The sequence below is a fragment of the Camelus ferus genome, chromosome 14 (genome assembly GCF_009834535.1).
Source record: "Camelus ferus isolate YT-003-E chromosome 14, BCGSAC_Cfer_1.0, whole genome shotgun sequence".
NCBI classification, from domain to species: Eukaryota; Metazoa; Chordata; class Mammalia; order Artiodactyla; family Camelidae; genus Camelus; species Camelus ferus.
In genome coordinates, this window is record NC_045709.1 from 51,925,083 (window position 1) to 51,940,058 (window position 14,976).

A 14,976-nucleotide genomic window follows, 5' to 3' on the forward strand; every position below is an offset into this window, starting at 1 on the left:
AATCTTGGCTTTAAAAAAGAAAAAAAAAATCCTTGTTGAGGGCAGGGGCTAATTTAACTTTGGAACTTGCCTAGTGTGAGGACTTCTTAAATTGGCTTGCAGAATCTAAATATACAGCACATCCTTAACGTTATCTGTTTAAAAATCAAGGGAATGGAGATGCCTCAGCTGAAAGGATATGGTCAGAAAAGAGCCTCCAGCGTCCTCCTTCATATAATCTCGGTCAGCGTTCCTTCTAGGGGTTCCAAATTAACAGCGGGGCAACTCTTATTTTTTTATTTTCCACTTTGAACATGCAGGTGTTTCTTTCAAGAGGCCCATATGTTCTTTTACAAGCTTTGTCCAAAGTGCCTGCAGTACAGCCTCTGGTAACATGGCACACAGCCAGTTTCCTTACAAGACTTTCCTACTCCAAGGAGAGTATGTGGAGACTGAATATAAGTGTGTGTGTATGTGTGTGTGTATGTGTGTGTTGGAGTTTGTGCATATGTGTATGTGTGCAGAAGAGACGGAGCAGGAGAACAGCAGCATCCTCTCTGGGCTGGTGGAGTGCCTGCTCATGGCGCCAGCAAACCACCATGAAGATTACTGTGAGCGAGGCCTGGGGCCCAAACTGACCCCACGCCAAACTCTTGTTCGTGGCCTGCTTCCCAGCAGGCTGCAGCATGGCTGTGGCAGACCCCAAGAGCAGCTGTCTCTGCCTGGCAAACGGGCCTTAGTCCAACCAGGTGGTTTTCTTGAGTTAAAAATAACAGTAATTATGCAGAAAGAGGAGCACCACTCAAAGTCAACTGTTCCTGGTTCAATCAGGATCATCAAGAGGACCCCAAAGTTGAGGGTGTGGTGATGCGGGAAGTCTGTGGAGGGAAGGAAATAGGGAGGCTTCTGTGGTAATGATGGAGAAATGGGAAATACCCAGAAGCCTAAGCAAAACTGGCCAAAACATGCTGGGGAAATAATTTTTTTTGTGAAAGCATAGCTTTTTGATCATCACTGGGGAGAAAGCTTGTGACGTATATATAAAAAAAGCTTGCACTTCAGAACAACAAACTGCTTCTCCAGTCCTTACAGGGACAGTGAATAGTCTAGAGAAAAGATCTCGGTGCTATTTACTCTTACAAGCTTGAAAACGAATCTGCCTTCTCTACTCATCCTATCCTCACCTTTGTTTCCATGTTAGCATGGAAGTGAAAAGGAGGAGCACCTTTATTCTACACTGGCCACAAATGCAAGAATATGTCCCCATCAAAATACACTACTGCAAAAATTCTTAAAAGTTGGATAGTTGATAAATATAAGAGCAAACCAACAAATATAGAAATTCTAGCAATTTGTAAGAGTGAATTCAGTGGCAGTGTCCTGTCTGGGCATGAATATTTTTTCATAACTGCTTACTTTCAAATAAAGAAGATGAGCAGGACAGAATGACTCCCTATAAATTATTTTGTATTGGGTTTTCTTTCTTATAAGTCACCTTCTGGTGACTGGCCATCCAAAAGTGTGGTTTGTGGATTGGCAGCATTAACATCAGTTTGTTAGAAAAGCAGAATCTAGTCCCACTCCAGACCTCCCAAATTGGAATCTACAGTTTTAAGAAGATCTTCATATGATTAGCACACACATTAAAACCTGAGAAACTCTCCTAGTACCATCAGGAAAGTTTAAGTTCTGTATTTAGATATACCTATTATTTATTTCAAGCAATGCCGATTGTAGTATTCACTAAGAGTTGTTGGGTAAACAATCACTCACTAGCTCAGCCTACATGGGGATTCGGGAAGAAAAGTTAAAAATCTTCTAAGTGTTTTTGGCTGAAATAGATAACAGTGGGAGAATTACATTTATAAGAATAATAAAAACAAAGCAATGTGCATTTACACATTTTGAACCACTGTAGTTGAAATGTGTTTGCTTTAATCACGTTAGACATGCCTGTGTTACTCTAGGACATTTACTTCAAGGAAATGATGGCATCACGAGGTATCGTATTAAAGGTATTGATTAGCTGTCATAAAGTCAGCTTAGAATGGCATTCAGTGCCGACTAAACTGAAGCCATTTGTCTCAGATAAAATTGTACTAGGTAATCTTAAATTTAGCCTATTAGATAAATAGACTATTAGATACCTTGATTTAGTCTATTAGGAAAAATTGATAAATATCGTCTATTAGAGAAAATTGAAAATAAAAAGGTACAAACAGTCTCTTCAAAGAATGGTGTAAAAATGATCCAGACTCCAACTTTGTGATAAGTGGACAATGTGAGATTACAGGCAGCCTCGGGACTCTGGATGAGGAAGTCACCAGGGCATCATACAATGAAGCGTGATGCGTAGAACTCGGTGGTAGGAGGGGCAGCGGAATCTCTGCCTAGGTAATCTGAGACATATCCTGCTGTTGACCTATTCTCTGAACTCCACCTAACTCTTCTGGAAATCCTGTACATGAAACAATGGCAGGATATCTCTGGAAAAGTTACAGAAATTCAGGGTTCAAAACACATTGTTCATAAACTCATGGAATCTTTACATGCAGCCCACCAAATTAAAAATATTTTTTAAATAAGGAAATTCCTTGCTTATCAAATTCAATAGGCTTTTACTTTAGAAGTAAAAAGCAGTTTTAGCTTCTTTGCAGATAAAGGTTTTTACACCTAGTTATTCTTAGGAAAAAGGTTAATGAACTCATGTAATGGTTCTTAAACTTTAGCATACAACAGAATCATCTGAAAGCTTTATTAAAAGACAAGATTTTGGGGTCCTACTTGAGATTCAGTAGGTCTGAAGTAGGGCCCAGAGTTTGTATTTCTAACAAGGTCCCAGATCATGGCTTTGCTGCTAGTGCAGAGATCACACTTTGAAAGTCACTGAACTAAAGTAAAGATATATTACTGATTACTCTTATGAAAGATAATTTTATATACATTTATTCTACAAACATTATTAGGCGTTTTCTATGTGCCCAGGACAATGTTAGTTGCTGAAGATGCAAAATTGAAACTTCAGCCTTGCCCTCCAATGGTCATAGTCTAATGGGATCACAAATCCCATGGAGAGGCACCTCTTCTTCTGAAGCATTAAATGAGAAGCAGAAGAATTCCCTGCTCTTAGTACTGGAGGAGAAGAAACTCATGCCCCCCATTCCCTGTGCCCCCACTTTCCTCTGCCCTTAAGAGGTCTCTAAACAACACAGAGAGGGAACAAGCATCATTTCACCACCTTCTTATCCAAACCTGATGACCTCAAAATAAACATCTAGTTGAAGTATGGAGGTGAAGAAACAAATACATTTTTTTTATTATAGTGTAACTGATTTACAATGTTGTATTAGTTTCTGGTGTACAGCATAGTGATTCAGTTATATATATATATATATATGTATTCTTTTTCATTATAGGTCATTATAAGCTATTAAATATAGTTCCCTGTGCTCTCAAGTAGGACCATATTGTTTATCTATTTTATGTATAGTAGTTTGTATCTGCTAATCCCAAAGGCCTAATTTATCCCTCCCCACCCCCTTTCCCCTTAGATAACCATGTTTGCTTTCTGTCTGTGAGTCTGTTTCTGTTTTGTAACTAATTCATTTGTATCATTTTTAAGATTCCACACAGAAGTTATATGATATTTGTCTTTCTCTGTCAGACTTACTTCATTTAGTATGATAACCTCTAGGTCCATCCATGTTGCTCCAAATGGTGTTGTTTCATTCTTTTCTATGGCTGAGTAGCAAACTCAATTCTATTTGAATTATAATTATTTCTAGGTAAGAATTTTGTGATTACTGTCACATGGCACTGTCTGGAAGCAAATAGATTTTTTAAAAATCTATACTAAGTTTTTAAAGTTATTGTACAGCCAAAGATGCATGTCTTTGACTGCTCAAGCCTTCAAAGAGCTTTTGGGCATTCATACTTGCATCACTGGCAAGAGGCATGAGAGTACTGTGTCACTGAAGAGGGCATAATTCCTATGAGTCACTTCAAGTGTGGTCATGGGGAATAATAAACATCAGATAATCTCCCAGGGGGCAGAGTCAGGGACCACATAAAGCAGTGGTCAAGGGTCTCTTCCAAAGAGTAGACCAGGATCTAGTCTAGTAACTTTTCCTGTCTCTATACTAGGGGGCTTCCCAGTGCCTATCCAGCAGGATATTTACATTGCTAGAGATAGGCATCTACTGTGTAACTCGTATTGCTATTTAATGGAAGTTCCTACAGCTCTTTTCCTGTCCCTCTTTCATCATTGCCTGGTGGTTGAGTATGTGCATTAGACTGAGAGAATGAGGGGAGATATAGATAACTTGCTTTTTTTTTAACCTATAATTTGCCAAACCAAATGAAGCCCCATATATTCTTGATGGAGTGTTGAGCATATCATTCAGAAATCCTGGACTCTGAGCTAGCTACAGTAACCAGGTAAACTTGGGTCTATCTCTTTTGAGGTAGTGTGTTTTGTATGAGAGTTATTCTTGGATGTTTGAGAGTTAGAATCTGGAAGAGGTGATTTGTGGCAAACGTGTGCTACCCTTCTGTATTATACAAATTTAATTGGGAGATATCTTCCTAGCTGCTCTTACATCTAGGTGGACCACTTGGATAGTATTATCAATGAAGTGTAAGTAATTGCATTGTTGCAATCAGTGATTATAAGTAATGTGTATTCCTTCCTTTCCTAGATAGTTAAGTGTCAGTGTGCCCTCTTCAACTCCTTTTCCCTGTCCACCATCTAGATGTTGACATCCAGAGTGACTGTGAGAGTGTTGAAGATGGTAGAGATAAAAGATGAGGGAGCCTGGATCCCTGAGTTACCACTTGGAAGAAAGTCACCAGACCACATCCACACTGGATTGTTGTATGAGTGAGAAGTGTACTTTAGATGAAGTCACTAACATTTGAGAGTTTATCTTTTAGTGTTACTTCAATGTAGTGTTACTTTAATGTTACTTTTATCTGTTAGTGTTACTAAATTGTTATTAAGTTTTCATTGAAGCACGAGTGGAGGCTCAGGAGAAAGAGCAGATTAATATGAAATAAAATGAAAGTACTACATTTTTCTCTACATATCTGAGTTGTAGAATGGATTTAAATTTGTGACCATGTCACACATAAGTTATGCCTCTTACAGTAATCCTAAGAGGCCACTATTGTGAGCACCATTATACAGAAGAAGGAACAGAGACTTAGGGAAGTTATGTGATACACTTACATCATGGGTGACAGATTCAAAATTCATACCCTGGTCATTCCAACTCCAGAACCCATAGTCTTTCCCCTCTCCCCCTACACTTCTCTGCCAGTACTACTGATAGGAGCAATTTCTCTGAAGGTGACTTCCTACTGAGGATAAGCTGCTTTTCTTTCAGCAGATTTTTATATTTTTATTACCTCTTTCAAGAAAAAGAGACTTCTACTGAAAATGGTGGAAATGAAACCGTCACCTGATGATATGTGTATAATCTAAAGCTGATAGAAGAAAGGGAGAAAGCTGAGACTGGGGTACAGGCAGAACTCAGAGACCCTCACTGTGGCCATGCCATTCCTGAAAGCAAAGAGGGAATATCTGACATTGACCAACCCTACCCTACAACAGATAGCCTCTGGCTAATGTTCACAGAGCTAGAAAGGCAAAGTTAACCTGAAAGATTAATTGGTTAATCATGATCAGCCAACTGAGAATCACAACTATTTATTCTATAGAAAAATGTTGCTACCAAGCCTAGCTACTCATTGAAGACTTTCATTTGGAGTAAAAGGATGCTTAATCTTTTGAGATGTTGCATATGGGTCCAGTTTGGTCTTGTCAGCACAGTTGTCCTTAATTCACCCCAATGTCACATGGGATTAATTTTTAAGAAATTCCGAAGCATGCTGAGTATTCTTAGTTTAGGTTAACCATAGATTTTCATTATTTATTCAATTAAAATAATTTTATACTTTGTTATTTTCTTGAATTAAAATATTTAATAAAATTATTCTATGATTCTACAGAACCTCCATAAAAAGTATTATGTCTGTTATAATATACAGAGTTAGCAGGAATATAAAAGATTGGATTTTTCATGGAGTAGAGTTTGACCTTCACATTAAAACTTTTTAGGTTTCCTCAGAAGCTAACAATGAGAGGAAGATATGAACTTGTGTTAACCTGTCTCAAAAACCTCCAACATGTGACTGAGTAGAAAATTAGCTCCTGCTTGCCCTGTGTGAAGTGACCCATGGGAGGATAAAGGGACAGATACTGATCTCCTAAGCTGAAGTCATATACTTAGGAAAGATAGCTTTAGTTCTTAAGCTAGAGATTCAAACTTGTTTTTGGTTGACACTTTCTTGACCCCCCAGTTTACAGTTTAAAAGTACTTATATTCCAAAGCATTGCTGCCTTAATGCACTGAATGTTTGTGTCCTCTCTCCCTCCCGCAAATTCATATTTTGAACCTAATCCCCAGAGTGATAGTATCTGGAGATGGGCTTTGGGGAGGTAATTAGACTATGAGGGTGGAGCCCTTGTGAAAGGGAGCAGTGCCCTTATAAGAAGAGGCCAGAGAGCTGGCTCTCTCTCTTTCCACCATGTAGGGATATGGTGAGGAGTTATCAGGCTGCAAATCCTGCAAATCAGGAAGAGAGCTCTCACCACAGGCAACAGTGCGACACCCTGATCTCAGACTTCCAGCCTCCAGAACTATGAGAAATAATTTTTTATTGTGTATAAGCCACCTGGTCCATGGTACTTTGCTATAACAGCCTGAACTGACTGACACTGCCCTTACTCACAATATATGCAATTATGCCCATAATTCTAGTTGAGGTGTATAAATATTTGCACATGCAGGATGAAAACACGTTACCCACATAGCTCTCATTTATCTCGGCCCAGGTGGAGACAGATGGAGCAACCTGAAGGCAGAATTGTGAAGAAAGCACATAATAGTACTCTATGGTGTTTCTGTATGACCTTCTTCATTCGTTTTATCCTTAGTGACATCCTAATTCAACATTTCAATATCTGGAGTTTTCGTCCCTTCCCTGGTTGTGCACTGACCTGAATGGATCTTCCTAGTTCCCATAACCAGACCACAGACCTCCCACCTGTGGACTTGCCTCACCCCAGGTCTCAGGGTCCAGAGTCAAGGGACCCGGCATCCCATCATTTTGGATGTTGTTCTAGAGCTAACTTTTATCAGGTTTTTCCTAAGAGCTGGGTCTTGTCCCTGGTGCACTGGGTATCTGCTTTGCTTTCTCACTAATGTTACCTAGACTATGTTAATTACAATTGTAAATTAATATATTGCTCTCCTGTTTGGTCTTAATTCATTATCTTTTTTTCATCCTTTAGCACTTCTCATCTTTTAACATCTTTTCACATGTGTCTCATAATCAATTGCATCTTCAGGCATTTGTGATGGTTTTCATTACTCATACTTGGTTGATATCCTTGGTGTCCTATCTAGACAACTGCAACCTCTCATTTTAGTCAACAGAACATTTAGGACCATTTGAAATGAAGTGTGAGTTCTGACTTGTCCAATGTCATCATCTGGCTCTTCCTAGTGAGCTCATAAAAACACTCACATGGAAATCTGAGGAAAGAGTGCCAATAGCTTAGAAGAAATGCTGAAGATGAGAGTGTAGCATTGAAGACAGCCTTTATCACCAACACCCTTCATGTCAGAGAGCGGTGGTTCCCAAACCTGACTGTGTACCAGAATCGCCTGGAGGGTTCGATAAACACAGTGCTGGATTCCAACTCAGAGTTTCTGTTGCAGTAGATCTGGTGTTGGGCCCAAGATTGTGCATTTCTAACAAGTTTTCAGATGATGCTGATGCAGCTGGTCCAGGGATCACATTTTCAGAGCCAGTGTCCTAGAGAATGACTAAAAATATGTCTCCATCTGCTGGCTCTGAGGGCATCTTGGCACCGGGCCACCTTCCAGGTTCAGTTGTCTAGAAGTCTCAACCAAAGTTTCCCACTTCTGGGTTATAAGATGTCTCTTCACCGTCCTCTGTGGTCTTCCGCCTTTTTCTTTCCCAGCCTGTAGTCATTTCTTCAATCTGTCCTTGCAGAAATGCTGGCTCTGTTAGATATCCTTCAAATCCAGGATGGTATGTGTCCCTTTTTGTTTCTCTTTCCACAGTGGTTATTCACAATTCTTAATGTGAATGGGTTGCAAAGGAGAGGGGCATCTGGAGGGGCGGGTGAACAGGCATTTGGGATTCATTTGAGAGAGTTCAGTGAGCTGGTGAGAGGATTTAGTGTGAAAGCCTACAACAGAAAATAATATTTCATCCTTTCATACTGCTGCATGTCCTTTCCTGGCTAATCTTAATTTTTATTTTGGGTTTTCCTCCCCTAGAATTAAGGAACTAGGATTCTATTCCAAATCTTTTCCTTCCAAATAGTTAATTTCCACATACTCCATAAGTGAAGTGATGAATATTCTTATAGCATATAACAAGAGTAAATTTTACTTTCACAAATCAGTTTGCAAACAAGGGCTTTGCTTTCTTTCATACCTGACATGCTTCCCTTGATTCTCGAGTTTCCCATCTGCTTAGAGCAAGTTAGTCGTGCTCTCCCATTTCAGTAAACACAATGTGATCCAAAAGCATTCTAGTTTAAACGAGGCAGTGTTGTTGTAGGCACTGTTCAGTGCTAGGCTGCTTCCTCTAGGTATAAGAAGGAGCTTTCAGAGGAATGGCAAGGCCAAAACCCAGCACTGTCCTAGGGCTCTGCTGATGCCCAGCTTCTAAGGCCTTGATGATTGCCCTTCTTAATGTGGATGGAGTCCACTACTCACGGGGCATGTTGGATACTCCTGTGACCTTTTGCTGGGCTTTCTCAGTGACTAATTAGAGATGACTGGGCTTTTGTCACCTCCCCAATTCTCCCTACCTGCCAACCATTGAGTTTTCTACCCATCAGAGTTCTATTAATCCTGGCCATCCTGGGCAGATTTTTTGTTGACCACAAACAAAATGCTCCCAGCTAACATTTTCCCACTATTGTCTGGCCCTAGGAAGCTTAGGAATTTCTCCCTTGCACACAGTGGGTATTCTTTGCTTTCTTCCACCTCACCCTATCATTCTACTTCTTTCTGTGCTCCCCCCCTATTGTCCAAAGGTTCCAGTTGGATCTGGAGTTCTCCTACACAGCAAATACCAGGAGAGAAGCAGCCATATATTTAAAATCACCCACAAGCTTGGGAGTAAATCCAAACACTGTCTTCATTCTTGAAATTAACCAGGTGGGGGCCATACACATCATTCTTCATCTCCCTTCTGTCCTCAACCTTTATGTCCTCCAACTTCCCAGACATGTGTGGATAAGCCATGGAGTGGGGAGGAGGGGAGAATAGGAGTGATAGATTGGGAGAATTAACATAATTTGTTTACTCTGCCTCAAGACCTGGGGTAGGGTGTCTGGCTATCAGGGAAAGCTGCTTCACTGAACATTAGAAGTTAAATAATATAATATATTTGTTCTTCTCTATTTTTTTCCTACATATGAGTGTGAGGGCCTAGCAGGTAGCCTGAGGAAACAAAAAGGGGGCATTCAATTGTAGTTTGTATCATTTTGTTTCATACTTTATTCTGCAGAAGCATGCTCCTCAACTAAAAGTTCTACCAAGTTCACAGTCTGAATGGTTGAGAACCTGCCTCTGAGCCAAAGTGAGTTAATTAAGATAGCTCATTAGACCAACATTTATTGAATAGCCCAAATCCCAGACATGTGAGAAACACTGACTAGACAATGAATACATGGATGCATGTAGTAGGAGCACTGGGGTGGGGAAGAGGGTCAAGAAATATTTGGATGTCAAAATATGAAGACCAGCTAGCCAGCATGCTGAGAGACCACATAAACTCATACCTTTGGATGACCCCAAATGTCCTGCATGATAAATGTCCTACTTCAAGCACTGCAGTTGTAGGACCTCATAGTGCTTATTTATGTCTATGTTTGTCTCTATTTAGCCCCTAAGTACCTTGAGGGCAAAGCTTGTACTTTGTCTGTTACCAAAGCCTCACACCTCACCTGGTACACATCAGATGCATTAAAAGAATTGATAATTTGTTGGAGCATTATTATTAATAGAATGCTAGGTAACATTCCAAAAATTATTAAACCTTGAGAATGAGTTAACATAAACAAAATGTAATCATTCTTTAACTACTGGTATAAAAATTGCACTCTTATATCAACCACTCACAGTTGAAATTAAAATGGAATCTCTCTCATAACAATATAAGAAGAAAATTAATGGCTTTGCATTAATGAGCTTCCTGGTTTATTACTTAATAAATTACTGTTAGTTACAAGAAATATTTTAGAAGACTTTAACTGTTAGATACACTATATTCTATGCACTTTGATGTTATTTTGATTTCTTTTTACAAAGGACAAATGAGAAATAATTTAAAGAATTATATAGATGCAGAATGCTGGCTCTGGTGACCTGATGTTTTTATGATTATGTCATGTCTATCACAAATAAATCTTGGCTATTGTATTGTTGTATCTTGTTAAATTGTATGAAGATTTAATTTAAGGCCAATGTTGATAACGTTGTAGATAAATGAACCATGTTCTTTGCATGGATGGTTTTATAGCACAGACTCATATTGGTTAGTGACTTAAAACTCTGTTAGAATTTCTACTGTAAATTTTCAAAGGCATCTTGTTCCCTCAATTGAAATTTAGTAGCAAACCCTAAAACTTGAACCATCTTACTAATTAAAAGAAATTATTTTACACTGGTTAAAAGATGCAAAGTTACAAAAGAATTTGGTGCATCTCTATTTCTTGCCCTTATTAACAGATACTGTCTTTTACCACATGATGTATTATAAATATGAGCAAGAAATTCTGAAGTCCAGAAAGGGATAAGCGCTATCCTCTGGGCCTTTCTTCCTTACTTGTCAATGAAATAAAAGTTTGTAGAGGAAGAGGTCTGTAATCATTCTATTGTCTTTATCTATCAGTCATCCACCCATGATTTATCAATTAATATTGTATCACCAATTATCTCTACCTAATGTATTTGGAGTAATAATAACAGACTAAACATAGAACTTAAAAGAACATTCCACATTCCATCCTCCCACCAAAGTGCTACTTTTTTCTTAAACTCTATTGCACAGCATAAGAATTCATTCTCTTCTTTAAGATTACATGGAAGAGCATCCTGAAATAGCTCATGTATTGTTTAAGGATTCTGATACAAACACATCTTTAAAAAGCATTTAAATTGGCAAAATATGTAACCTTGTAAATTAGTTACATTAGAGTTGTAATATACACATCATAAATAAGAATTAATGTCTTTATAATACACAAAGATGTTATACTGTTATACTTTGGTATAATTTAGATCCCAAAAGATTAATTTGCATAATAGACTATGACCACTTAAGAAAATGACAATACTGCCTAACCCAAAGCACTTTATCATAAAAGCAGACACATTCACATGGGAGCTAATTTTCTATTTGGCTTCTTTCTGTAAATCAATATCCAAAGAAGCCTAAAGTTTCTAAGCTAAAAACAGAATGAATTGCTTCAGAGAATGAGATTCCACACCTGACCAACATTCACCAGTTTCAAGACAGGAAAATCTTTATTATTTATTACAACAGCCAAAGACCATATTAAGGGCTTAATTGCATGTAGTGCTGTGTTAAATATTGTATGATAGGACTTGAACTTAAAAAAAAAATTGAAAATAAAACCCTGAATAATATGATCCAGGGTGTGCATCTAGCACATATATATAAACTTTCTTATTACCAGCAATTGGAAAAGATTTTCTTTCACACTAATTTTTTTTCAATTTTATCAGACAATCATAATTAACATTACATATAAATCCGCTATGTTTATGTACACATATCATACATACGTATATAAATCAAAGAGGTAATTGCAGTTCATGAAGAGGAAGTGAATTTCAAGTTTGGCTAAGTAGGGAGATGATTATAAATCTCTCAGGTTGTTGTAGTTTAAGCCAACTTTCTTTAATTTTGTCAGCTCTGGGGCAAGAAAACCCCTTACTGCCATTGTCTGACAGCCCTTTTTCTATTGAATGACTATTCAGTTTCTCCTCAGCTTTATTTTTTTTTGCAGACAGAAACATTGTTCTTTCAGTGTTTCTTTCAGGTGTAATATTCAGTTACAGAATCTCTGCAGCTCTTCTCTATCCCTCTACAATGCTCTTTAGTCTGTCAAACATATGCCAATAATGCTCTGACTGATTTTTCCCCGAGACAAAGCAATGGCTGGACTACTACCTCATGAAAAATTGTCTTTGATACGTGCAACGTCATGCTTGCACACTGTAGACATGGCTTCATTGCAGACTCAAAACAAGTTTGTCACCCATCCTGCCCTGCTTTCCTGTCCACCCCATACTTTGTCAAACCTTTGCCAGTATACTAAACTCGCACAATGTCTCTCTTCTCAAGTATGTTACATAGCAGTTATCCTACATAAACCTCTTTTGTTAATTCTTCAGTTTACTGGGTCACTGTATTCTACATTTATCTTCTGACATGCTGAGCATGCTCGTTAGGGGCAGTGCTCTTTGCAAAGTCACTCACCTGTGAATGTCCCCCAGACAGCTCCTGATTAAAACATGGATGAACACTAAGTACAGAACTGAGCACCATGTAATATCATTTCCTTGATGCCCCTCCATTTTATTATTAATTATTCATAGACATTTTATAGGGTAGGATCCTAAAGCTAGTTATGTATCTAGCAAATGATGGTGGTGTGTCTGTTTTGATATACTTACCCATCCCATGTGAGACCAAGTCAGTCTTTGCAGTTGTGAGGATTATGTCGCTGATTTCCCATAAATCTTTCCAGCCTGTCATTAAAGCAGGCTTCCTCTAACTGGCAAAAAAGACTTGTTGATAGGAAAAGGCAGAGCTTCAGTAGGGGAGGAGGCTGTTACTGATCTTCATTCCAAGGCAAGTTGGGCCCATCCATGCCTCCTACTGGCTTTCCCCCATGGGAGGGTGAGCTGCTTCTCTTACCCAGCCTATCCTGAGCCCATGATAGTCACTGGGCTAAGTTTTGCTAGCAGAGTGGATTATTTCTTACTAGCAAAGGCAGAAACTTAGACCCCATTCTCCTCCCTGGCACTCCCTGTGTTCACGTGGGAGCAGATCTAGTCAGGTTCTCACAGCAACTCCAGGTGGTCTTTTGTTTCCTCTCTTTTTCTTCCCCAGCCTTCACCTTCAACCTTCAGTCGTCAATCTTCTACCTTCAAAGAGGCCAGCAGAGCCATCTTTCCTTCTCTGAGCTTCTGGGCACACCTGAGGTCGCTGGTCCTAAGATTTGTATGAAAGGGGAAAATGGGCAGCTCTCCTTTGGACTCAAGTCAAAACTATATGCTCCAGGATACCTTACCAAAGAGACCCTGTGTTGAGGCACTGGGTGCTGGTTTCCATAATAATAAAGTGGCACTGTGGTTCCTATTTTTAAAAATTATTTCTTGTGTGTGTAGTATCCTAGGGACTGTCCACGGGAAAGAAAGGTCAAGGAAGATTACAAATACTGCAGGATCCCTAACTGTAAACAAACGTCACCTTAATGTTTGACATTGACACCCAAATAGGAGCTGAGTGGGTATTGTCATTGGGAAACAGTTTTCAGTTAAAGAGGTGGTGGGAGAAGTTTTATCTGGTATAGTCCATTTCGTTCATTTTAGCAAGAAAAACAATCTTTATTTTGCAGTTAAACAGGCTTTTCTAAGAGCTTGAAGTACCCAGTTGCTGAGTGAACAAGGGTCCAGTTCTTGTTAAGTATGAGAGTTTCTTGGGAAACAGTTTTTGTGGTGGTGGATTTTTTCCCAGGAATAATTTTTGAGTTTGGGGTATTTTTTTTTTTTTTTTGAAATTTTCTATTCAGGGACAGAGGAGCAGAAAACAGCCTACCCAGAAAGGCTTCATCAGATCTATGACAGTGTTTGGCTTGGCTATGGAGCCCAGCAGAAAAGGAGAAGGTACAAGGTGTGGATATGTTGGGGATGGGGCATTGGGAGTGGGCACTGCTACTCCTTTTCCCATTCCAGGCCTGCCTTTACCCACCTTCCCCTTCCTCTCTCTCTCTAGTTGATTTCATGATGTGTCACACTTCTGGTCCCTCTCCAATTGTCCTAAAGAATCCTCCTTTATCTCCCTTTTCTCCACTAACTCTATTGCTAAAATTTGGCCCTGACTGCCTTCTCACTCTAAAGTCTTTTCCCTGGAGAACTCATGTTCTCCCATCCAGAGTGAATCCATGTTTACAGATATCTTAACACTTGATTGTGTCTTTTTCAATTCTTTTCATCAAGGTCTTGTGCCTTTCAATGTACAGATCTTTCACCTTCTTGGTAAAATTTATTCTTAAGTACTTTATCATTTTTGATGTTACTGTGAATGGATAGTTTCCTTTATTTCTTTTTCAGATTGTTTTGCTGTTGGTATAGGAATGGAGCTAATTTCTGTAGGTTGATTTTGTATCCTGCAATTTTACTGAATTTGTTGATTAGTCTATAGTTTTTTTTATACTCTTTAGGATTTTCTACATATTGAGACCGTATTATCTGTTAACAAAGATACTTTAACTTTTTCTCTTCCAGTTTGGGTGTTTTTTATTTCTTTTTCTTGCCTGATTGCTCTAACTAGGATTTCCACTACCATGCTGAATAAGAGTGGTGAGAGTAGGCACCCTTGTCTTGTTCTTTATCTTAGAGGAAAATATTTCAGCTTTTCCCTGTTGAGTATGATGTTAGCTGTAGGTTTGTCATACATGGCCTTTATTGTGTTGAGTTATAGTCTTTCTATATCCACTTTGTTGAGCATTTTTTTCATGAAATGTTGTGGTATTTTGTCACATATTTTTTCTGCATTTATTGAGATGATCATATGCTATTTATCATTCAATTTACTATTGTGATATATTACATTTACTGATTTGTATATGTTGAA